We start from the raw sequence: 26788 nt of genomic DNA on the forward strand, positions 1-26788 counted from the left end.
TGGATAACAACTGTTGTATACCTCAATTCTGTATGTGCCGAGCTGGGAAAATGAGTCATAACTGATAGAATTGAACTCTTGTACAATGTGAAGTGCTAACTTTGGATCTGCAAACTTGCTGTACTACTACAGACACAGACATGGGGCACTCACTTGTTACCTGTAAGATGATATGCTGGGAATTGCAGGAGCAGCAGATCAAGATGAATCTTTTAAAAATGGGAAATTTTTCTGGTGCAGCTCAAGCTACACCACTTGAAGACTAATTTGAGGCTTCCAGGGACACATAGCTGGTCAACACCAGCTTCTTTCATTGGGATGGAATGTTACTTCACCAGTAGGACACCTGACCTCTGTCGATATGCTAAATTTGTTTATAACTATCACAATTGGGACAATTGTTTTTGTACACACAGAACCTTTGATGGGTTCCCCAAGCTTAGCTTTTCATCTTATAGCAACTCTCATTTCACTGTGGATTCTTAATTAGCCCAGAAGGAGTGGCATTTGAATACCACATCCATTTAGCACACCCCAGTTCCCTCTACCCATTTAACAAGTCATTGACTTTCTAGAAAAGCAAACAAAGTGAGCATAGTTCCTCACCATTGAAGGCTTTCTGATGCCATTGTTGATACAATTCAGTCCAAACCCACAGTTCAGTTTGCCCTGGCCAGCCGAGGTGTAAGCAGGGGGAACTTTGACAGAATGGTTGCCCCCGCTGTGAGTCTTTGTGTTTGGGGACACGCCCACAGGAGCGAGGAGACCCCCCCCCCGGGTCTCAGTGTTGGGGTGGACTGGCCCTGTCAGAAAGATTATAGCAGCTTTGTGTCTCTGTCCAGAGAAATTAGGCATCTCCTCTTTTATCTTTTCTTATTCAAAAGGAAACAGGCCATCATGCTATTTGCAGATACAGTCCGTGCTTATAGTGGAGTGAATCCCCACATTCCACATGGTGAGCATACAGGTAACCCTTGTACGTAATTTTGAGAGGTCAGGAAAGTTGTGAATCTGTACCTACATATTGTTCCCAAATGCATACCCACACTGTGTTCTGTGTTTACATAACTGGCGTATCACCTGAGACATTTTTATTCCTTTTTTTATTGAGTATTATTTTTTATATATGAAATAGGGATTGGATTTAGAGGACCCAAAGGATCACAATGGTGTTAAAACAATGTCCTTTAAAAAAAAAAAAATCAACTATGCATTTCGTATAAATGTGTACTAAAATACCAGAATGGCTTATGTTACTGGTGTATCACTGATCACACTTCTAGTCCTCTGTTTATTAAGTGCTGTTTGTTTGAAATCACACAAGGGTAGAACTGAGTGGACCCATAGGATCACAAATATGTTAACATTATGTCTAGTAAATGATGTTCGGGAAGGTTTCAGATTACAGTGTTCATTAATGCATACTGGCAGTTTATTTAATGGCTTTATAAACTTTCTTTATGAGGATGCATGTACCTTGTCATACCAGCACAGAAAAACAAAAACTTTAATGACTCGATTTGTCGAGCAGATTTACTGCCTATGCTTGGAAAAAAGAAAAGTGCATTTGTTTCTAGATTTAAAAAATACCAAACCCTTGTGTAAGTAGAAAGCTGAACAATGGTTCAGTATTTTTTTATAAATCTTAAAACAAATGCACTTTTAATTTTTTGTTTGTTTGTTTAGACATAAATCAGGAAGTAGAATAAAATAAATAAAGGAATTAAATACAGATGAGTAGGATTCAAATTATGTCATCTTAATGCTGTCCAAAAATTACATGATTTAAAGATTTGGTAAAATGAGCAAAGGGAAAAGCTTTGGCAATCTCTGTTAGGATCTGGCCTGATTTGACCAAATCTGATTCGAATTCAGTCCTAGTGAGATGTTTCTCTGAAGGAGAGCCAGGCAAGCTGAGCCCGTGCCTCCTCAACCCTTCTAGCACAGAATTAGAAATACTTCAGCAGAAGTTTTCAAACATTCTAGGGCTTGAGTTTATATATGTTATGTATTTATGTATTTTTATTGAGACCACATGTTGAAAAAATAATTAAATCCCTTGCAGAAATTGCATGCAGTCCATAATACAGTACATGTAACATGTCATAAATCATGACTCATGCTATGAAGGGGATTAGTAATTCCCTCAAGAGTAACCTGACCCCATTCGTGAGTGGTTGTAGAAAAACGCTACAGTGCAATGTTCAAGACTGGTTGGACTCCATAATCCTATGAGTGTCATAATCCTGAAAAAGGAACTGTTAAATTCACTCACGGGGCAGATTGAAGCTTTGAATATGTACAAGTATGTCTGTTTCTCTGGAGCCATCAGAACAAAGTCATTTTAATCACACTTTTTCATTACTCCTCCTCCTGCTAGGGATGGAAACAATCTCCCTACCCCTCTGTGCCTCTCGTATTGTGCTCCCTCTCTTCTGACCTTGTCTGGTCTCACTAGGCTCTTGAGCAAGCATGGGAAATAGTGTTAATCGCTTCTCCATTTATTTCTATAATGTATTTTTTTATAGGTATTTGAGATTGATTATAGAAACAAAATTATACAGTATGTTTACATCTATAATAATATTTTATGGCAATATATTTCTGGATTGGATTTTTCTTTCATTTCAATAGATATTTAAAATGTGTATACCTGCATAAAGATATGATAGCCACAACCTGTAAAGTATACAGTAGCTAATGCTCTGATCCTCACTTGCGACTGTGGCAGTGTCTATTATGGGAAAAATGTTCACAGGGGAATGACTGGGTGAGTCCTCGTCCCGACTGGAAAAACTGCCAGCAATGTCTTTGTTAGTGCTGATTGTGTGTTGAACAGTATGCTACCAACCACTATGCCACCAACTCATTATGCACATGAAAAGAGATTGACAGACCATGCCAGGTGCAGTTAAAAGATGGAGAGCATGTTGTAACAGATTAATAATTTTTCCTTGCACCCTTGCCATGAGCACAATGCAACACGTTATATAAGAACAGGTAGATAGATTAATATCGCCACACAATCTAGGACAAAACAAAGAGGAACTGGACCATTTAACACCGATCTGTGTTTAAAAGTAAATTCCATCTGTGGCCTACTTAATAATTTGGCACAGCCATGCAATGAAATGTGCAATTGCTTCAGACCTCTCCTGTGCTGTATGCTGTAATTATATGTATATTTTGAAGGAATTATCTGGAATATGTTTTCCACATTTCAACAAAAGGGTATTCTTTGATGTTTCAAGAAAAATATTTGATAATTGTGTAAGAACAGAGCTCTCCTAAGTGGTGCATTAAAGTTTTTCTTTTAGTTTTTTATTGCAGCCTGTGTTCGCTGAAGAATACATAGTATAGGGTTTTATAAATACCACCACTAATAAGGGGTTTTAGTAAGTACTAGAAACTTTAATCAGGATGCATTTATCAGTTTACTGCAGCTGTTTATTGTACTCAGCGAACACAGAAGATCTTGGTGAAGTGACAGTTAAACAGTTGAGGGCATCTTTCTGTGTCAGCACATGTTGCTCTTCTTGTTATTCTGTGAGTCAGGGAGTATGCAAGTTAACATGCAGGGTGTGTATTGTTCTCTGTAGCTAATCTGAAGAACAGAAGACTGACGGCTCCTTGTCCATCAAAGTGTGACCTGAGGCCTTGTTTTAATGAGATCCATTCCACACGTTTGGAATGACTTCTAACACATTTTATGATTGGTTTATTTAATAATTAGCAATCCAACTCCTTGGTGAGGGCAGTGTGAGCGGAATCTGTACCCGCATTTAAACCCAGGCCGTCTCTGATTTCCAGTGCAATTTAAGGCAGATTATTAATCACTCATACTGTCTCTCATGAACATACAGTTATTCAACATATTGGTGTTATTTTCAGCACATTTGTCTGATCAGTAATGAGCTTGTCACCTTCTGCATTGTCCAGGTTTCCTGTTTTTTTGTGGAAGCCTTATCTGGAGGGTATAGTAGTAGTTTATGCACGGTGACAATTTAATGGAAAGCATGATTGTAACCTTGAACCACTGGGTTTTGCTTGTTTTTACGACCTAGCTGCAGAGGTTAAAAGTTTCTGTAATTATTCACTAATTGTGTCATGTTGTTTAAAAACAAATGTGAAACTTTTTTTTGGCAGAGTAACAAACTTCTCAGCCTGTGAGAAATATATTGGCATGTCTGTGTTTTGGCTCACACAGACTCACATCTTCTAGTTGTATACAAGCATGTGCAATTTGGGACCAAGCAACTCTATTCACTGTCCTCAGTGCAGCATTAAAAGCTCTGTTGTGCCTTCATAGTATTTCCTGCCAAAACCAAGCCTGCCACTATGTTGAACAGGTATGTACGATATATTATGAGATGCAGGATGCTCTGTATTTATTGCTTACAGGTGCAGGGAGACTAATTGAATGTGTAGCCCTACTTCTGTAACCTCTTCAGCCTGAAATAGTGCCCTGTTGTGTTTATACCAACAAATACATGCTTTTCTTAGAACAATGTAATTTACTCACAAGCAGTAATATATTGGTGTGAATACAATTAGGCTCATAGTGTCAGGAACGCTGATGTCCCACTCCTTCAGAATTACCTGATTTTGCAAGAAAAACTGCATTTAATACATTTATTAAAATAAACCAAAAAAGGTAGGAGACATAATATTGTTTCTAAAACACAAATCGGTAATACTGTATAACTCCGTTAATTTGATACAGATAATTACAGATGCCTGCCTGGGAACTTGCAGAAGCTACTTTTTGCTCAAGTGCCTTGCTGTGCATTTAATGTGGTTGTTAACTGTGATGCCTATTGCATGAAACTTCTTATTTTTTTTTAAACAGAATTGATCCTTTGCCTAACAGACCTCAAAGCTGTGTAGGCTGAACTGTGTAGCCCAGACATGCAATTCTCACCACCCTGCAGCTGAAAGTAGACAAGACAAGGGCTCTTATTGAGATTGTAAAGATTTTCACTTTTTTTTTTCCAGAAACAATTATGCACCCTCCTTTAACCTACAAAACTTGCAAATGTTGTCTCCAGTGCTGGCTCCCTCTAGCAATTTAAGGTAATTATTTTGGAGTTCTAATTGGAGGGGTTATACCACCCACGCATGTACCAAACTCACAAAAATGACACAAAACCATCACTTTGCAATTTAAAGATCTAGGTGGTACAATGGGTTAGTGTTCCCTTTTGTAGCCTGTCAATTCTCCTCTAGGTAAAACCAGGCAATGGAATTATGTTATGTGTGATGAACTTGAGCTGGAAGTAATATGTTGTTACACATATTGGAATCAGAACAGCTCTTTCTGAAACCGATTTCCCCCAGTTTTCTGTAGCCTTTGAATCTGTGCTCCTATATGACTAGAGAACTTGAAAACTGTCATATATATTAATTGTTGTTTCAGTAGACTGAAGTAGAGCATTCACCAAGACAAGACAATTCATATAATCAGGACATCATCCAGTGAAACATATGATATTGACAAAAGGCATTTTGCAAGTCAGACCAGCACTCGGTGCTCATTGCCTTACAGGACTGTCAGTTATGTGCTGTCACATAGGGCTGCTCTCCAACACAGCTGTAGTCCTTTGAAGGCTGCGGCTGATCTGTTAGCTTAACTAACTGAAACTGAAACCTTTTTTATGGGGGATCCCTAAAAAACGTTTTGTCTCTTAAAGGCTCTGATGTATTTTTGAGCAACTGAAACAGATAATTTTATATTTATGATGTAGTGTTTTTTTACACTGTCAGTTGTCTGTCAGACAGAGGGCAGTGGGCTGGATAATAGTAGGCCTTATAGCCACTTTTGACCCTAAGAAACAAAGTTTGGTCAACCTCTCCTTTCCAGTGGCATTTCACATCTGAACTACACCTACTTAAACACTAAAAAAGAAGGGATTTCAGTCAATTCACTATCACCAGTAAAGGTATGTGCTAACTTCTATAAATCTGTCAGCTTCACCCAAGCATAATAACCATGCTTCCCAAACTCTCAGCACACCTCTTTTGGAGTAATAATAATGTCAGACAGTACGTTATCACTGTGTGCAAGGACACATAGCAGTGTTATGTGGAATACAAACATTCATCTGGCAATGTGATAGCACTAGGAATTGTTAAAGGTCAGTTTACATTGGCTAACAAATACTGGGAGTTGTTCCTAGAAATACGGTTGTAGGTTAAAATTTAAATTTGCAATTAAACACTCTAATAGTGACACTTTCTTTTTATTTATGTGTTAGGCATTTTCTAAATATTTTTGTTTAGCGTGATCTTAAAATTGGCACTGTTAGAACAGGAAGAACACTAACAGATACAAAATACTGATGATGATGGTAGTTTTCATACAAAGAAGACAAATAAAGTCTGCTATATGTATTTGGCACCTGGAGACAAGAGGGGGAAAGATAAATATAAATATATTGTGTTCTTGTGCTTGAACATTTCCAGCTGCTTTCATAATATGCTTTCATGTCAAATGCTTTCTATGAGGTTCTGACTTTTAAAGAACTGTAGCAAGTGATTCACTTTTGAATGCCTGATCTCAATTAGAAACTGGGGATGTGTCATTCCCTTAGCCATGCGGGTTAAGGCCAAAATAACTCCCTTACTTGGGAGTTGTCTGAACTACTGAAATTTTATTTTTGCAGTTTATAATAAGAATACAGAAGTTATTCATTGACTGGAACTGAAAATAATCCAGAAGATGCACACAGGTTACACCAGTCTTTTGTTTTCTTACTCTTAAATAATTTAACAAAATGCCATTAATTACTAACTTAAGTTTGTGTATTTCTCATATAGTGCGTATATATAAAATAGAACTTTGTGGCCTAAATGCAAAGCGTTATGTAAATCCAGTTGGAAATTTGTGTAATGACATGAAGATTGCTGTCCATCAATGCTCCCCAAGGAATTTGACAGAACTTGAACAGTTTTGTAAAGATGAATGGTCAAATATTGCGAAATCTAGGTGTGCTAATTTAGTAGAGACCTATCTCAGACTCACAGCTGTAATTGCTGCCAAAGGTGCTTAGACCAACTCAGAGGGGTGGAGACTTATCCAATTATGATATTTCAGTTTTTTATTTTTAATACAAAATCTTATCATCATCAGCAGCACCAGCGTTTGTCAATCCAATGCTGGATATATACAAATTTATATATATGGATATATGGATATATATATATATATTTTTTTTTTATATATATATTTTTTTTCACAGTGTATATTTTTTCCCATTAGCAGTGTGGAGTATGGTATGTAGATAAGTGGTAAAAATCCTAATTTAAATGAATGAAACTCTGAGGCACTGACACAACAAAATGTGAAGAAAGTTCAAGAGGGTGTAGACTTTCTATAGGCCCTGTATATATCCAGCATTGGATTGACAAACGCTGGTGCTGCTGATGATGATAAGATGAATATGTATGTAAAGATCTACACCTGCAGGCAAAGAAAGTTAGCACAAGCTTCTCCATTTGGCCTCTCGGGTAGCGTGACTGTAGGCTGTACAGTGAGAGAGATGGAGAGGTCTGATGCCGTGCTGTGCCAGCGATGCCAGGAAAGCCTGTGCTGGCTCTGCAGTTACAGTAGGAAGGGAGTGCTGCGCAGGAGGATAGTGACATCAGATTGTCCCTTCCCAGGACCCTTTAGATAACCCTTGTCCTTCCCTCTCATCATGCAAGACCGGAAACAAGGGCTGATTCAGAGTGTGAGTCAATTTGTCCTATAACCTAAACTAACTGCCCAAAGCTATTCCAATTTCAGACGCACATCCTTCATCCCAAGTGGTTTCCATAGCTACTAGTTAAAGAAAACCCAACTGCTTAGTGTATACATTTGTATGCGAAACTGCAAGTCATGACAAAGTTTCATGAATATCCTTTGGGGTTCTATTTCTATGCCCTGTGTAAGATATTATTTCCAGTGTACATATTGTTTATTGTGGGTAATAGAGAAATGCAAATTAGGTTTTTATATATACCACACATAGGTTATCTGGGAAACAACAGCCTTCCTGAACACTAATATTCTTACACAATGCCAAAACTTTAATCTCAGAATCAATATTATAATTGTGCGTAAAGTGAGAAGCTGACAGAATTAAAATTTGATTATGTTTCTTTGTGTTCTTAAGAGGAAACAGTGACAAGACAATTGCCTACAGCTGCCATTTCTGAGGAACCAATAACCTGGCATTGACCGACCCCTTCACAAGTCTTCAGTGAAGTGCGAGCCTGTGAGAGTATACTGTGTGAAAGAGAGAGCACCCTGCCCTTGTAACCGGAGAGAGGGTGCCAACACGTCAGAGCACAGAGCAGGCTGTTAGCAGCCAATGTTTTAGAGCAGGTTCTCCTCTTTCCCAGACAGATCTCCAGACTGGCACTCCAGCGCAGGGCAGCCTGTGCCCTCTCTCTGACTCTGCCACCTGTCTCACAGGCTCGTCCCTTGCGAGGTGTTGACAGGAGCTCAGAATGATCATGGTGGGGTGGTCTGGTTGAGGCACAGCAAGAGTTCCATCAGGTCACAGAGTGGGGAAGCGACAGGGAAGGGAGAGGTGTTTTGCGGGGGCATAAGTAACTCTTTCAGCACTTCATTGTGTTCCCAAATGGCATGTTAATTAGGGTAAATGCTCTTAGTCTCATCAGGCAGTTTATATTCAGAAAACCATTTTCAGCCCTTATTGCTTTGTTCAAAAGCTTAAGGCACAATAGCCAGTTATTTAATTACAATCTGTAATGCATCCAGTATTGGACTTCTTACTTTACTGAGGTTGTCTTTTTTGCCTATACTCTCACCTTTCTAATAGGCAGTGCATTATACCAAAGTTGAGCTAAAAATATAAGTTGACAGGTTGTCATGATGCTACTCTGTTGGCCATAGTGGTACAATTTGTTCTGTTCGAAGCAGCTCATTTATTGTTTTAGGATGGAAGTGTTTGAAATTGATTGTTAAAAAGAGGAAAGTAAAGAGTAACAATAAAATGTTGTGCAAGATATGTGCCCTTTGTCAGTGATCTGACTGTTCCCCTGCCCTGCCATTGCTTTCTGTCTTTAGTTGCTCAGATTGCCCATCCCCTAGAGGGATTGAAATAGAACTGGCACTCACCTGAGGAATGAATGCCAACCCAGTCTTCACATAGCAGGACAAGGGGCAGAGTGGTGGAGCTGTGAGAGGGGGAAGTTGTAGTGTTGAGAGACAGGCAGCTGCTAACTGTTTTTAAAACGTCCTGTTGAATTTCTCTCATTTGTGTAACGTCTGGCACTGTACATAACAGCACCTAGATGAAGTCCCCCAAAGTCCCACAGACTGAATCTTCTTTCTTTCAAATTACTATGATTGCAGTTTATTTTATTGTAGTTTTTTGAGGGACTAGTGAATTATCTTGAAATGGGTGATGTTTTGCAGCCAACCCCCCCGGAGATGACCTTTTAGTTGGCATTTTAGTCCAGCATTGAGATATCCCCTGGTGTTTGTAGATTTATTAGTAGTCATGCTAGGATTTCATGTTTTTTTTCTTTATTATTAAGTCTTGGAAATTTTAAAAGGTATGTACTGTTGCTATTTTGAATGAGAGGGAAATACTGTCCTTATGCCAAGATTGTGATAAATGCATTTCACAAAATGCACATACAAACACAAACCCACACACAAATATGTTAAAATAACACTTAATCAGCCTAATTTATGAGCTGTATTATTTCTGTCTTTCAAAAAATGTGTTACATTGATTGAGGAAGTCATTGAAACTACTGGAAAATGCCTTTAAAGAAAGTGTAGTTTTTTAGTCATTTTAGTTTTTAGTTTTCAGCAGTCTTCGTGGGTATTATACATCATAGCATTTGTTTTTTATTTTTATTTTTTGAACTTTTCTGAATTTCAAGAGTTTCAATTGTAGACATTCAAAGACTTTGTCAAATTTCAGCTGCCTCTTTACTGGCAGGTGATGTCTCGTTTGATCTATCTGTACCTGTATGATGCAGAGAAGACTGTGTTTTTGTCAGACTTCAAAATGTTATGACAAAGGGAGATCTTTTCTGATGTCTAATAATTAATTGTTTAGAAAACAATAAATAAAAGACAACAACAATAATATTTGCTGATGAAATTGCAGTTATGCTTTTTTAGAAAGCACTGTGAACTGTGTTTCATTGTGCTCTAATTCAACAGCTTGGTTAATAAGAAAAACTGCAAGAACCGAGCTGAAGTGTGTGTGGCAGCTTAATTTGATTTGCATCAATCCATCAAAACCCACTCAGTCACCTAAATATGATAAACAGCCCACATGAGTTGAAATCCTGCTTGATGTCACTCGCTCTTTGAGATGCCCAGCTTTCCTCATCCCTCTACATTTGCATGTGTTTTATATCAGTGAGGCAGTGTTTGTTTTGGACGTTTTTGCAAAGTTGGGAAGAAAAAGAGGGATAAAATAAAATTTTACACTTTTACCTTTTCAAACAGAACAGAAATACCTGTGGCTGTGTCCTAGGGATCCTATACTGGGTTTGTACCTGTTTTCAGCTTGGTCAAGAATAACTTACTCCTGGCTTTTCTTATTTGATGTTTGGATACCACAAAAATTACAAAAAACACATGTCCTTAAATTCTCATTTCACATGGTTGTGGTTTGTGTAGGATGTGCATAACAGGAGAGATATTTTGTATTTAAGGCCTGCGATGTGTGCAATACTAAGATGGATGCCAACAATAACGGGAAGTATTCTCTCAAACAGACCAACCACAGGTAATGAGAAAAGGCCTGTCAGACAGGGGTACTTTTTCACAGCCTGACTATTACTGTTTAGACAGACAATAAGATAAATGTGTTGGGATAATCAAATAGTACCACCTAAAATAATGTATTATATCTAGAAATCCAGCACACTCAAGACAATTCTTTTGTGTTCTATGAGAGTTTTACTTCTCTTCCTGTCTCATAATCAGGAGAAATTAAAAGATATGCCTGAAATTAATGCTGGATGTATTGATGAAGGGAGGTCTCAGCTTTCATGGGACATCTTGCTTTGAATTCTAGCCTTTGCAAGCTTTATTTCTGTAAGTGCTAAGCACATGTGGACTTCGATCATATTAATCCAGAGCATTGCTGCCTTATTTCGTCTTTTGAAATGGATCTGCCAACAACTGAGCTATGCGCAGTGCAGTCTGACCTTCAGCACCCCGGGGAAGCTACTGCTGTTTGATTTCAAACATTTCACAGCTTTGGCCTTCTCTTTTTATTTCCCTGGGAAGAGGAATGAGAGCCAAACGGCAAAGTGTAAGAACTGCTGTTTAAAACAACAGCCTGTACACCTCTTGTTTTAATTCTGTCTAGTTTTGACTGATTTCATCAAGATCCACGTGGCAAGAAATCACATTCAGTGAATGCTCTCCACTTTCGTCATGTAGTAAACTGGTGGCCAGTTCTAGCCTCAAAAGTCCCATGGTCCTTCAGGATTGCCAGGTCTCTTTAAATTATCACTGGTTAAAATGTTAACATTGCCCTTTAAAGGCCCAATAGTCAGCTTTCCAAGAAATAGGAAATCCGATCAGGTGTTTTAAAAGATTTTAAAGAGAATGTTTTTATATACTCTTCAATTAAGGATCATTCACTCTTCAATCATTTTTGAATGATTTATAATTATGCAATTGTGCGTGTCTCAACTGGAGCACTTCAAATTTGCTTGGAGCAAGAGCCAGGTTACATCACTGACACTGCGTTCCCAGCCCTGTGACTCCCACAGGCCATTAGTATTTTTGAGACAAAGCACCCTCGTTTCTCATTGTTAAAAAAGGTCATGTATTGGATGTGTTCTGCTCTGCTGTAGTTTGACTATGATTATAGGTATACTGCATCATCCTGTTTGGCAGTGAAATATAAGAAAATGAATTAATCTTTATCACAGCTTATCTGTATATGTGAAGTATGTATTGAGGCCTTGTTGTTCTGTCAGCTGTTTATTATTATAATTATTATTGGTGGTGTTGTTGTTGGTGTTCTTATTATTATTATTAGATCAGCCTATGGTAGCTTTTATTGTTGAAAAAGAAGACGAGAATCGTAATGCAGTTCTACCAGACACTTGCAAGTAATTTTGCTGGAAAATTTCAAATGCAAGATTGCTTTTTGTAAAGGGAGTCATCGTATATTCTTCCAATGGCATGTTTCTCTTCTATTGGTCTTAGAGAGCAGTTGGCCACTAGTCTGTAAGGGAACAGGTGCACAAACAGACAGCCCAGAAGCAGTGAGTGTGCTGTGGAGTGGCCCCTGTGGGTTTACTGTGTAACCGTCCCCACTGCTGGACAGCCGCTGCCGACCACCCATCCCCTTGTGGAGCAGCAGTGAGCTCTCATTCACACACAAATGCCGCTTCGCAAGTAGTCTGACTGATATTTACAGGTATTTACAGTTATTTAAACTTCTTCAGAAAACTGATTACCTGTTTACAATTTTTCTCTGAAGAAAGTAATTTTTTGTATCATTCCTTAATTGTCCACAGCACAGTGAAACCACATAAAATATGCACTGATATTTCACTAAGCAGCTCTTTGGCAAAAGCAAGAAAACAGATAAGTACAACAATAACCGTGGTACATTTTTATAGATGTTCATTCCATTTGAATGTGTATTTATAATGGACAAACCATCTTTAAAAAAGTAGAACTTCATAATAGTAGTTTTTATATAAAATATAAAACTGCTTTCATTTGAAAGTGCTTTTAACCATTTTAATGAATGAGTATCAATACAGGGATACGATGGGAATGTCCATGTACAGGAACATCTTGAAACTTTGCAAATTCACATTCAAGCTTCCTTTCTCAGCCATACATGATCTGAAAAAGAAAACAGCACTATGTTCAAGGTGAGATTTAGTCTAACAAATGTATTATCTTTTGCTATTTAAATGCAAATGAGCCTGCTGCTGTACTAGTCAAAACCTGGTGAAGAGCTGGAAAATTTTAATTTCTTGTCACACAATTAGCTCTCTCTGAGCTAATGGCTTCCATTTGGGGGTGAGAGATTACTACATTTTCACCTATTAAAATGTACAGTCTGCTCAGGCCCGCTTTGGAGAGAGAACCATTGTTCTGCTTCGGAATCTGAACTTCATCAACACTGTAAGTTGCTAATTACATACCCCACTGAACTCCTGTCTCGTCTTAGATTTAGGGCAGCAAAATGCTAGGCAAATGAACAAGCTCTACCAAACAAAGACCGTTTCTGTGACTGAGATCCCTATTGTTTTCCCAATCAAGCAGGGTCAATATTGACATGAGAGCTTTATAGCGGGTGCTTGTGTTTGGGTGAGTCAAGAGGGATTTCATAAGGAGAGCCCCCTGTGCCCCATTCTAACACAATACACGAGAGCTGAAAGGCTTTTAATAAAGGTGAACTCTGAAAGACCTTTAGATACTGAGAGTAGCCAAGCTTCCTTGTATTGTAGCCATTAGTAACATAGAGAGCCTATTAACATCAACCGTGTTTATTTACAAGTTGAATGTGAGTGGTAAAGGGACATTAAGTGACTAGGATGTCACTTCACATTTGTGATTTTGGCAACAATCTTGTTAAAAAGACTAGTTCTGGAAACAGGTCATTTCTGCCTAAAGGAACTGATAAAACCGGAATATAAAGGGGGTAGTTTAGTCTAAGGTTTTGTGACATCCCAGTGAAGAAGAAAAAAAAGTATTGCATCAGCGGGAGCAAATCGGGGTCGCTGCTTTGAGCGGCATAAGGGAGAATGCTTTTGAAGCTACCTGCATGAAAATCTAGACCGAGCTCCTTACGCAAATGAACATTTCTCTCAACTTACCAGCATCGACACACACAGCAACGCATGGACTGTAACGTACAGGAGTTTTTTTACTGTGATTGCCAGATAGGTGTATCAGGAATGTTACATTTCAAAATAATGAACTTTGCCGTCACACCCAGGGATCTTCATTTGAAACTCAAAGGCTTTTTCTGTCTCAGTTTAACATATTTTCTGCTGCTGTCTTGGTTTGGTTTCTCTCTACTTGATCTGTTTTCAGAGTTTGACTGATGTCACACAGTAGACTTGTAACTTTAAAGTTGAAAAACTCAACAGGCTGTGTGAAATGTAAAGCAAATTAATAGACATGTCAATTACATAGTTGAGGCAAAACATAGAATAATATAAACATACAATTCAGAACCTTCCAATGTTCCCTATCAACAGAGTGGGGAAACAGCTTTATTCATTGTTAGTTTTTCAAGTTCTAACTGTGATTAGGATGGGATAAACTGTTAGCTCTCAGCCTCGCTCTTCAAAACAAAGAACATATGGCATCACAGCAAAAAGTACAGGATTTATAGTGTAACTAAGCTTATAAGAATATAATCTATAAAACTTGCCCTGACATCCTCAGCTTTTTATTTAAAACAGGACACGATCCCTGTGGAACCATGATGAATTGTGATAAGTTTGTGAGAGGCAGGGCTCTGCACTGGATTTCTTCAGCTTGCAATTTAATTCTGTCTTTGTTAAATAGATAATTGTCAAGATAGGGCTGCAGTCTAAGCCTGCTAACAATCATTTGGTGTCTCAGTTTGTCCTGAAGTGCTGTTATAAGAGACATCGGCATAGAGTGTCTTGAGGAACAAAGCCATGCTCTCATGAGGCTAAACCGTCACCTGATAAAAGGAATGTCAAATTCTCCCATTGATTTGATTCACTTGCATACTGCATTGTAATACCCTGTATTTAATTTTACTGTTGCAGATCAAATCAGAGACAGACAAAGAGGCGTGAAATATAATTAATTAAAATGAATGGGGAATAATGAAGGTGGTTTTTAAAGCAGAAGTCCCAAGGCTGAAGCAACAATGGTAGGAACTGAACATTCACCTTGCCTTTGAAGTATATAGCTTATATATATTATTTTACACTCTGCTTCTTATGCAGTAATATAATTTAAGGCAAGGAGCTAATGGACCCATGAGGCAAAGCGGTATTCACAAAGCTTGGGGGTATTGACATGGTTGAAAACTATCTCATGATCGTGGTAATGGCTTCTTTGACGATCGGGATGGATTTTAACTCTCAATACTCAAATGATAATAATAATTGTCTGCTGTTGCCATTGAAGTGTAAAGCCTGTATTCATTTCCCATTAGGTTCAAAGTTTCTGAAAGTGCTGTGTTTTTAAATAGAATCAAGTTGTACATTTGATTAAACTTTCAGAACTTTTAAAGCAATGTGCTTGCGAAGAATTTGTGTCACTTTTTATTTGAAACATGACTGTATAAGAAGAGGTAGTAAGGTGACTATATTAGTAGCCATTTAAAAATTATCTTACAGATGAAACAGTAGTACAAGAACATTAATGAAGATCCTTCACTTTCCCTCTTTCCTCCTCTGCTATATGATTTTAATTGGATGCATTTCCTGTTCATGGTTTAATTTAATCAGCCAACCTGATACTTCTCAGTTTTATTTGTAACATATCTATTATTTTACATGAACTGTGTGTTAAAGAGGAAGTCGAGACAGAGAATCCAAACACCTTTCAACTTTTTTACATCAAAATTTCCTTAGAGCCTTCATTCACTGTGGATCTAAATTTGCAATCTGACTTAAAAGGCTGGGAGAGAGAATAGAGGAGGGTGAAAGTGATGGGATTTAGTGCATAAAGAGCACTCCTGTGCAACGAGGAATGAAAAGAAGCAGAAAAAGTAGTTAAGAAAAGAGTAAAAAAGAGAAACTTAATGAAGTGAAATTCTAATCCTCAGATGAGCCATTTAAAACCATTGGGGGCTTAGTGGTCAACGTGGGTTAAAGAGCGCAGTCAAGCGGGACCCTGGCTCGAAACTAAACACCTCATTCCTGATCTCAGCTCTACAATGCCTGGGCTGTCCTGCTGAGGAGTCCAGCATTGGCTGAGATTAATCCACCTGGCATTGTGGGTCATAGAGTGGTTGTCTGTCTCAGTTGCCTTTCTGATCAATTTACACTTTTCGTTTGTGTTTTGGGTTCTTTAAAAGCATTTTTCCATTGTATCAATAAGAGCCAAAGTCTCTTGTTGGGTCAAATGAGTAGGTAAATAAAATAAAATAAAACACAGTATCATCTGTTGCTCATTCACATAAAAGTAAGTTTGCAACTTGGTAGGAGGTGACGGTCAGTTGATATGGTTAGGCAATTTTCTGGATAACTTCATAGAGTGATACTGTAAGATCACTGAATGTCAAGCAGATATGTAGGTGGACATATTTAAAGTGAATATACAGACGGGTGACAAATGAAAGGAAAAACCTGAATAAATGAGTGGAGGAACATGAGTCATCCTTCACCATATTCTTGACAAGTGGGCAAGTGCATGTGTGGCGACACCGAGAGAACGGTACAGGCCTGACTGCTTGACCCCTACAGTGAGGGGGTCCAGGGGCTCTGTTATGCTGTGGGGGGCATTTTCCTGGCATGGTTTGGCTCCACTTGTCCCCTTAGAGGGAAGGGTCACTGCAAATCATTACAAAGTTATTCTGAGTGATCACCTTTATCCTATGGTGAAACATTTCTATCCTGATGGGAGTGGTCTCTTCCAGGATGACAATTCTCCCATCCACAGGGCACGAAGGCTCGCTGAATGGTTTGATGAGTATGAAAATTATGTGAATCATATGCTATGGCCTTCGCAGTCACCAGATCTCAACCCAATTATACACCTATTAGGGAGATTTTGGCCTGACGTGATAGACAGCGCTCTCCACCACCATCATCAAAACACCAAATGAGGGAATATCTTTTGAAAGAATGGTGTTCATCCCTCCAGTAGAGTCCAGAGACTCGTAGAATCTGTACCAAGAGCATTGAAGCTGTTCTGGTGGCTCGTGGTGACCAACACCTTACTGAGACACTATATGTTGTTTTTTCCTTTAATTTGTCACCCATCTGTAGATGGAGAAAGTTGCTGTAGATAAAAACTGAAGCCAAGTATTTAGACAAAAAATATAAAGGAGAAGACAGATAGACATACATATTTCACTAGCAATGTAAATGGACAAATGAAAGACAAGCGGTTAGGGAGTGAGATCGACAAGTAGACACACAGATATGTTGACAATGTCGATAGATGTATTAGATCGATTTCATTCCTCAGAGCAAATGTCCTTGGTGAGCTGGTGTGTAGATTAAACCATTTTACCGACTTGTGCGTGTGCCAGATGGTGGTGTGCCGTAGGACAGAAGATAAAAATAATAAAAAGAGTTGATTAAAAGCAAACAAACGGAGAGAGGCAGCATTGCCTGGGGCTGTGAGCAGGGGAGAGCAATGTAATGAGAGACGTGTGGAGCACGAAGAGCTCCTCTCCAGCTGCCACTGCACTGACGCTCCCAGTGGGACCCTGCTGCTGGAGGACAGCCCATGCTGTGGAAACAGTGTCTGTGCACTGTGGAGTAGCCAGTGCCCGACCAGGACCCCATGCATGACCATAGGTATACCGAAGCAGCATGAGTTTAGTTCCCAAACTGGCTTTATTGTGAAAATAGACTTCTAACACTAAGACAATTCTTAAAAAGCATACTTGTGTACTTCCTGAAATAATGAACAATAAATGGGGTCATTTTCATTTGCGTTAAAAATGAAAATAATTTGGTCGTTCAGTGGTTTGTTTTCACGCAGTTATTTTAACTTTCTGGTAATTAATTTGTGTTTTTTGAGAGATAGAAGAAAGGTAATGACAGCTTTATTTCCATAAAAAACAGTGGTGCTCATTACTTGTCTTGTAAGGAATACAAATACTGCTATGATAAAACATATTTACAGTACTTTATAAACCCTATTAAAATGAAAAATCTGTCTGCAGGTTCGAGTCTTGCTGGAGATGCTGCCCTCTGCTCTGTCCTATTTACAGCTCCCTCAGCAGGTCGCAAGAAGGACTTAGAAGATTTCAACTTCTCACCTCCAGTGACTGTGGCTTGGGGTAGGTGGAGAAAAATGTGTTGGGTCCCAGCTTAGCTTAGTAATGCCAAACTACAATCGAAATTAATGACATGTTGTTTTCTAAAAGTTAAAGGAAAAGGGTGCTTGTTGAGATCAGAATCTATATCCCCTTTTTTTTTGCTCGTGGAATTAACCCATTATATTGTTGGTTGCCTGAAAATGAAAATATTAAAGTGTCTCAGTGAATTCAAGGAATTGCAGATTGGCTGAGTTCTGAATGACTAGTTTATTTGGTGCAAGTTAACCTGTTTCACACATTCCTACTCAGTCCCCATCTGAAGTTATCAATAAAACCTGGATGCTTTCTACCAGCTTTCTATGGCCAAGGTGACCGATGATGTCACAGGTGCCTGGGGATGTGTGTGTCTCTCTTTCAGATAAGGATGTTTCCAAGCTTCTAAAAATATGACTGAACCTTATCATTTAATACAAATTGGTATCTTCCTACAGTATGTATTGAAAGTGTAACCTTGGTGAACTAAGCTGTAGACTGTAGATTTATGGAGAGAGGAGTTTATTTAATTTACAATACAGGAGAAAATCTCAGGAGGGCTTTACCGGAAGGCAACAAGGAGTTCAGGGCAGTAACAAGAAAGCATAATAAAATACAAAAAACCTTGTTGTTGTAGACCTAATTGTAGAATGAAGTGAACCAGAGAAGAAATACTCTACAAATGGTCTCAGATTCCTCTCGTTGACCTTACACCCTGTGCAGCATGTTATGATTTCTAGATTTGTATTAATAAATCTACAGATCCTTGTGGCCATAAAATCATTCATGGATCTCCCCAGACCTGTGTGGTTAGTGTTTTGCTGTCTGTTTTTATGGACTATAGAGTCCCACTTGATGCAACCTAACGCCTTAATTCACATCTGCCCACGGCTTGGTCTTAGTTCTTGTATAAAGTTTCTAATCATAACTATCGGCGTAGGTGTCTGTGGATGGAAAGGATGTGGGTTTGAATCCTGGCCAAGGCAGCCTTAAGAGATGTAAGTCTAATTTCTTGATTCCACATTAAAAAATGAAATAATCCAGCAGCTCTTGGCCAATTCACAGTGCTCAGTCATAAACGGTTTCAAACATGTTTTTCCCCTACACAGACTTTGTTTCAGAATGAAAACGTTCAAAGAAATGTAATTAAAGAACTATAAAAGGAGGTGTTCAACCTGAAAAATGTAACTTCCTACATGCTAATGGTTTGTAACATGTAGTTTGAATGTGAAAACGTACTTTGGAAAAGGCTGGAGAACTGCTTTACCAAGGTTTTAAACAGTGCCGGTGATACCATATTTGGGGCTCTAAGTGAAAAATATTTGACCCCTAATACAAAAAAATAAAAAATTGTCAACACATCTAAATTTCAGTTCAACCTTTAAAATATATATATATTATTCACAAAAATTCTGATACTTAAAACAACAGAAATTATTGATCCCTCATATTAGGGGGCCCCTGGGCCTTCTCGGGGCTGTAAGGAACCACTTAGTCTGCTTATAGCTGACATTGGCCCTGGTTTTAAATGTATAGTGATTTCTCTTGTAGATAGCTCTCACAGCATGATGTACCCACATGTAGAAACTCATTCATAGGAATGAGTCAATGCCAGTATGTTTACTGAGAACTGTAGCTCATGAAAAGCTTCTGTACTGCATGATCATTAAGAGTATAAAAGGGTGTAAGTGTTGAAATTCGGATACCTTTTTGAAACAATTTTGCTACTTTCAAATCTAACTAGAGTTTAATACCTGGCTGTTGATGCCCAGTCCAACCAGTAATGATATGTATGTTGATAATACCCATAACAGAAAACTACCAGACTGCTTTTCACTTTCTTGCTATAATTAGCTTGTCATTGCAAATAAATAAATAAATAAATAAATGAAAATTATAATACTTATAATAATAATATAATTTCTACTACTTCAAAACTGAATTAAAATTGTATGCTAAAATAGTAAAACCTAACTGTCTGTTTGCAGATCCATGTTTTTATATGTATTTATTTATTTATAACAGTTTTGGAAATTGCTATATTTAGTTTTATATAACACTACATTTCAACATGAACGCACATGTCTTCAATGACATTTTGTCTTATACAAAATATAAAGATCAGTATGGACATTCCTCCAAAGCAGCATGAATGCTTCAGAAAGTCAATGTCTCTTCTTAGAGGAGTTAACAAGGGCTGTTACACACACTGCTGTAGTGAAGAGTGCGGACGTATTTGCATTAATTTGTCAGCACTGACTTTGGACTTCAGAGCTTAACAAAAATGTTTCTCTTCTCTTTTTGTTTTTTGTTACTGGGGGTGTACACTCCCATTAGATTGATTATTTTAACCCCAATGTTCCCATTCATGCCCCTTTTTCAGCCTGTTTTCATCTGTCAGTCATACAATACAGTGTTGTCTACCTACTTGGTGCATGTTAGCTTGGCAGCACAATAGATCACCATGGGTTTAGAAAAGGGGATATTTCTATTACACGGAAGAAACTAATGAATCTATTGAATGTACAGATGCCTGCCTAAACTTCGATGCATCTTAAAAATAAAAAAAGCACAGTGATAAATGTCACCCCCAGTGTGTTTCACCATCAATAATCTTAATGTATGCAATTGTTTAACTGCATTCTGTGTAAAACACTGCAGCATCATTTCAGCTTCAAAGAGTATTCTAACAGTATTCTAACAGTTATCTGAAACTCATTATGTGCTTGTAAGAGAAAGTTAGATTATAGTTCCAGGTAAAGCCAGGCCTTTTCCTTTTTATGCCTTAATCTACTTCTTAAACTATTTTATTCCACACGCTAAACATAATTTGTTCTTTTAAATAGGAATCATTATGCAGTTTACATATAATTAGAGGCTTTGTATGAATTCTCAGGAGTTACAGTATCTACTACAGGGACTGGTGCACTACATACCACTGTTTGTCCTACTTTTAAACAGGGTGGCAGAAAACTATTAATTAAGTCCTGTGGGAGACAGCACACACAATGCTTTGGTTCTTCAGGAAGAAGATTTCATTCATTCATGAAATTCACACTGTGTTGCATTCAAAGGCATTTCTGTGCAGACACTGATTGATTGGAAATGCTGGCAATATGAAAAATTGACTACAAGGAATGTTTAAAGGTGCAAAAGAAAGGCAGGAGCACTCAACTCAAGATGATGCCTTACAAATCTATACAGCATTGATTTTTCTTTTGCTCAAAATAATCAACCTGGAAAAAATGTGAAATGGGTTGGGTTCCAAATTCGTGTAATGGAGTCTCACCCTGTGGCACCCTCTTCCTTCACCTGTATATTCGCAGTGGGTTTAAATGGCAGTAATGAGCATGTTTATGTTTTAGGTTTTGCAGTAAGTCTCATTCTTTGTCTTAAATGCCTTGTCAGTTGAAATTAACTGTAACAAATATCCTGCTTTTGTTACATCTGCAGACACTAAGCCTGTTTATTTTAACATTGCTGAGCATGTCATTGCACGATCGTAAAGCGCCCTCCTTGGGTTTCTGGTACAATAAGGGTTTACCATTGTGGTAAAGGGTTATGCTTCAGTGATGTAGGGGGAGAAATGGAAAGACCACACAAGGGATGTTAAAAAATAAAAATACATGATTTAGTTTGTTATTTTTATTTATTGGTTCATGTATTTATTTATTCCCTGTGTATCATGCATAAACTTGCATTTTGTTTATTGCAAACCTTCCCCAAAATGCTAGGATCCTAGGAGACTCAACCAAGGAATGAAAGAGTTTAAGCTTGAACCACTTTGTTAGAAAATGCTTGCTGTGAACCTCCTATTTGATTAATTGAAGGCTACAGTTCCTCAGCTGTTCAGATGGATACTAGTTTGGGCTTCATATTTTTTTTTTTTTTCATTTTACCACAATATAGGTTCATAGGAACAACTGTGAAATGTAAGTTAAACATCCGAGAATTAAAAGAGGATGTCTTAAAAAAATGTGTGGATTTGTTTTCAGACATAGCATCATTGAATCCTGGGGGGGTGGGGGGGGGGTGGTATGTTGGCAGTTCTTAACACAAAAAGTACAGTGCCAACATTTCAAAAAGCAAATAATATTTTACTGCGAAAGAAAATAAGAACATTAAGAACAAAATGCTTTATACATGACATGAGGGAATGGTTATAGAATTACAAAGACACACACATACACACACGCACAAGAAAGTTGTTGTTCCTAACAAAATGTTCTAAACAATTATGCATGTATGCATGTGTGTATTTATTATTTTACATCAGAATGTTGTCATCATGTTTAAACACCAGTACACATATGAACCCAAATGCGACTGAAAAACGTATGCTTCTGCTTATTTGAATCGCCTCCCATCTTCACACAGCCAGCTGTGTAAATGCACACTGCAACACGCACACGGCGGGACCCATATGCGCTGCTCTGCCCACAGTGCGCACTGGGAGGCGGGACTGGAGGCGGTGGCGCAAAGGTACCTCTCCGCCTTGGAGGCGTGTCGACACAAATGCGCGGATTGCATCCACCTGCCAGTGCCTTTCTCCGGCAGTCTGGGGCTCCTTACTGCGCACTGTGGCTCACATCAAGACAAAGTGTGGAGACCAAGGACAAGGAATACTTCAAGTCGTCTTTTCCAAGGAGTTGCCAATGTGGGATCACCTTACTGTCTGGGCAGTGCACATCCTAGGCTTTTAACAAGTGGGATTGTAAACCGCGACAGAAATTAAACCACCTTTCAACAGCAACACAGGGGCTCAGGTGTTTCTTACAATAAGGACCTCAACGGCAAAGGATTAAAAAAAAAAAAAAAGGATTTACACAATTCCTCAGATACTGTTTGGAAAAACACCCAATTACACTGGATATTGTGGGCTGTTTATCCATTATTTATATGAGTGGGATTAAAGCGCTGTGTGGTTGCCAATAACGATCAGGTAACTTTTATCATTTGAACTTCAATTTGTAATGACAATGAATAGTTCGGTCTTCGCATGTTTTCTGTCAATGTGCTTGTCTTGTTCTTCAATAATTCTGGTAGTTCATATGTGCAATTTCCTGTGTAACACTCCGTGGTGGATGGCTTATTTTATATTTATATATAAAGGGTGAGTGCAGAAAAGTGCTATGTAGCAGACCGTCAAACCTGCAATTAGGAACTTGATCATAATGATAATAGTACATGTATGTAGACCATACGCAATTCATCCAACATTCGTCAGAACAAATGTAAAGTATTTGATCTAAAGTTAGTAACAAATACTCTTGGCTTGCAGACGTTTAAGTATTGTTTCTTCCGTATAAAACTTGACGTTTATTCTCCTGTAATTAAGATTTAATGAAACAGTTAACGCGTAATACGGTTCCTTTTCTAAAATAACTGTTTATACATGTATATTTGGATTATACACATATTTGTGGATTTTTAAGATGCGCACTGTAGTCCTACACAGAGAATGTTTCAAGTCTTTAGGATAGCCTATAGCATCTACAGTTTGCAAGATAACGGCCAGTGAAGGTTTGGAAAGGCATTTTTATTACCTTTTTTATTTGTATCCCCCTTTTACTTGTCTGATTTCTAGCCGAAGGATAATGCATGGATGCGGTCTATCATACAACCTGGGAAAATTGGGGAACTATGCAGAATATGCGTATATTGGAGAAAAACATCTTCCGTTATGGTATTACAATCGTTTACATTTCTTAAACTTTTAAATTGTAAATATTTTTGGAACCTCTATCAGCAGCAGTATTTATTATTATTATTATTATTATTATTATTATTATTATTATTATTATTATATCCCGTTCATGTAATAATGATCTGTGGCTTGATGCTTAGCCTCTTATTGTGTTTAACTAAATGTAAAAGTGTTCAATGGTCCCACAAGAAATTAGCACAGCCCACGTCAAGGTTACTAGCTGTGCTGCTACTTTCCGATTTCTTTGCGCTAGATGTATTTTGCGCTTCAATCCCTACATGTCCAATTATACATTGCTTGTGATTTTTAAAGGTAGTGACACAAGGTACCATTCTGCGCATTAAACGCATCTTCAGACCGCGGATCCGCCTGACACGAAGGGCTGGGCTGCGATCCCCGCCAGTTGCCTCTCTTGTCCTGTTGTATTCTTCTGAAAGTGGCGTATGAAAACGTGAACAATGTGAACACTAACTGCAAAACACAATCGTAATACGGATTCTTGTTCCGTGTAGTGAAATAGTGTGGATCTTCACCCTGCCTATATTGGTTTACCTGGAGCTGTTATGTGTAATGTTGCAGTTTGACCCGATAGCCCGCTGACCTGCATTTCCAAGCGCGGCAGGGGGCTTTAGTGTCTAAAAGCAGGTCCTAAAGTGGACTTTATTACAGAGAGTCCCGTAAATCATGCATCATAACATTATATATATATATATATATATATATATATATATATATATATATATATATATATATATATATTGTAAACGCACCATAGTTAAAAGTCAAGTTTGAAATGCACTGACAAAAGTGACACGAACTCGCGTGGAAATGGGCAGAAAACGCCAATTGCTCTTTTCCAGCACATGATAACCTCTTTAGGCAAGCAAGGGAAACTACTCGAGTGATAAAAAACATGTATTTGTATTTGTTGGCAGTGACTTCTTAAACTGACTAAAAGCTTATATCATGTGCAATAAATCTGTGGGATGTGAAATATCTGAATCCCAGCACCAGACCAGACCAGACCGGGTTATTCTAACACTATGTGTCTGATTGATTTATTAAATATCAAATGTACCATTTTATAAGTAGAGTTGAAAGGCAGCTGTATTTTTTTCCGTTGCGGTAAATTATGTATTCGCCAATATCACCAAATGCGTCGTGCGTAAAGTAAATGTAACCATCTGTAAAGCACTGAATGTCATATTTTTTATATCGATTTTAGCAGAGCTTGTCTTCCAGTACTCAGATAATCTGATTTTAATTAACCTATTCTCGTCTGGAAGTGGTGACTGACCTCAAACGAATGGCTGGTCAACCTGTTACACTTAATTTAATTCAAACGATAATCTTTTCCTGTATATACTTGTAGACAGACATACATACACACATTTGTGAATACATAGTTTAAATGGAAATCAAGTGTATTTCTTTTGAAATTTAATGCATTATTATGGCCACCTTTTGTGTGTGTTTTGTTTTTTGATCTGGAACTTTGCTTCAAAATACCCAAAAGTAATTTCATGAATATATTTAACAGCAAAAATCGATTAATTAAATACATATAAACCCCTTTATTATAGTAACGCACATGTAGATACTACTACTAGGTACTAATTAATTAATTGATGTATTTATATAAATTGCAGTTGACTGAGGATATCTTTTGGGTTACTTGCTGGCGGTAACTTAATACATTTCTCTTGATGCTTATTAAATTCAGCCTTTCCACAGGCTTTTGATATTGAGTTTCCTCTTCAATTACGTTACAATGTGTCGTTTTGTGTGCCATGAAATACAAAATAGGATAAAAATGTATGTATGGTCTAAAGTAGACCATAGTTAGGATATTAAGTCGATAAATCCGTAAACCCTTTGATTGCCAAGCCAATAACTTCAAAAAATTTACATAATGTATTCATTTGCCAGATTAACTAATTTTGTGACCTATTAGCAAGCAACACTATTTCTGTATATGCTTGTAAACGCTATTAGAGCTATTAGAGTTTAACCTAGTTTAATGTCTGGCTATTATTTTGTTTCTTCTCATGGCTGTTAATGGCAAAATAACTCCTTAAAATGTAATTTGTTAATTATAGCTTTTAATTGGGTGGAAATTCCTTTCTTAAACACAGTGTTGCCTTCATACAATTTAATGACAATGAAGTATTTTTTGCATTGTATTTTTCATGCAATAACGTAACGCTCAAGGTTTTTTTTTATATTTTTATGCTGATGTTACTGACATGGTTTAAATGCAAGGATTCACATTCACGTGAAAGCTACATAATGCATGGCAATTATGACAACATATTTAAATATATATTTTTTCAAAATAGCAACCAGTCTACAATGCAGGCAACAGGAGGAAATCAAGCTTTTAACAGCTATTACAGATTATTATAGCAATAAATATTGTTTGTTCATGTGAAAGTAATGTTTTTGTTCGAAGGATGTCATCCAGATCATTCTTGAATGATCCTCCTGAATTAGCTCCCCAAACTGGTTAGGTAGTTTGCTCCACACCCCTAAAAATGCATTGTATACTTCCAGTTTCCTGTATTAAATATATGATCACTTGATTTTCCCAATTTCCCTAATGAACTTCACCAAACTGTCAGGATTTGGAAATAAACATACTCAGGTCCCCCAAAATCTTTTGTGTTGAGTTTATGGAATACTTTTACCTCTGCATGGGTAAAGTACATTTTACTCTGTATGTATTGCTTATTCTGAAACTTTCTGGAGCAGGGAGTGGTTGTCTTTTTTTAACACAGTCTGTTGGACTTCACATAGACTTCTAAATATTCTCCCACAACTGCTTCAATACTGTGTATAGTAATGTTTAAGCATTCTTTAGGCACTGATGAGAAAATGTGATCAATTTATATTTTTTTAAATGCCACTTCTAACTTGTCACCACCTCTTTGATATTTATGATGGATTATAATAACCGTGACTCCGGGCAATCTGTGCTGCAACACGGTGTTGAATGTAGAATTCTTTATGTTTAACATTGTGTCCAGTGCCGATAATTGAAAACTATGCAAAATGTTAAGAGGAGCAGTGAAGCATGCACCATACGACGGATAAAGATGATCTAGAGTTT

General features: G+C 37.7%; 1 protein-coding gene across 2 annotated transcripts in view; it reads left to right on the top strand.

The window, feature by feature from the left end:
* The first annotated feature begins 22500 nt into the window (after nt 1–22500).
* LOC136736717 (semaphorin-3F) overlaps nt 22501–26788 on the top strand; it is a 91698-nt gene continuing 87410 nt past the window's right edge. For both annotated transcript variants that reach the window (XM_066698136.1, XM_066698137.1), the window contains exon 1: nt 22501–22914. The gene's annotated coding sequence lies outside the window, so the exon portion shown is untranslated. The remainder of the gene's footprint in view (nt 22915–26788) is intronic.

This window comes from Amia ocellicauda, chromosome 3, assembly GCF_036373705.1.
Source record: "Amia ocellicauda isolate fAmiCal2 chromosome 3, fAmiCal2.hap1, whole genome shotgun sequence".
In the NCBI taxonomy this organism is placed as follows: Eukaryota; Metazoa; Chordata; class Actinopteri; order Amiiformes; family Amiidae; genus Amia; species Amia ocellicauda.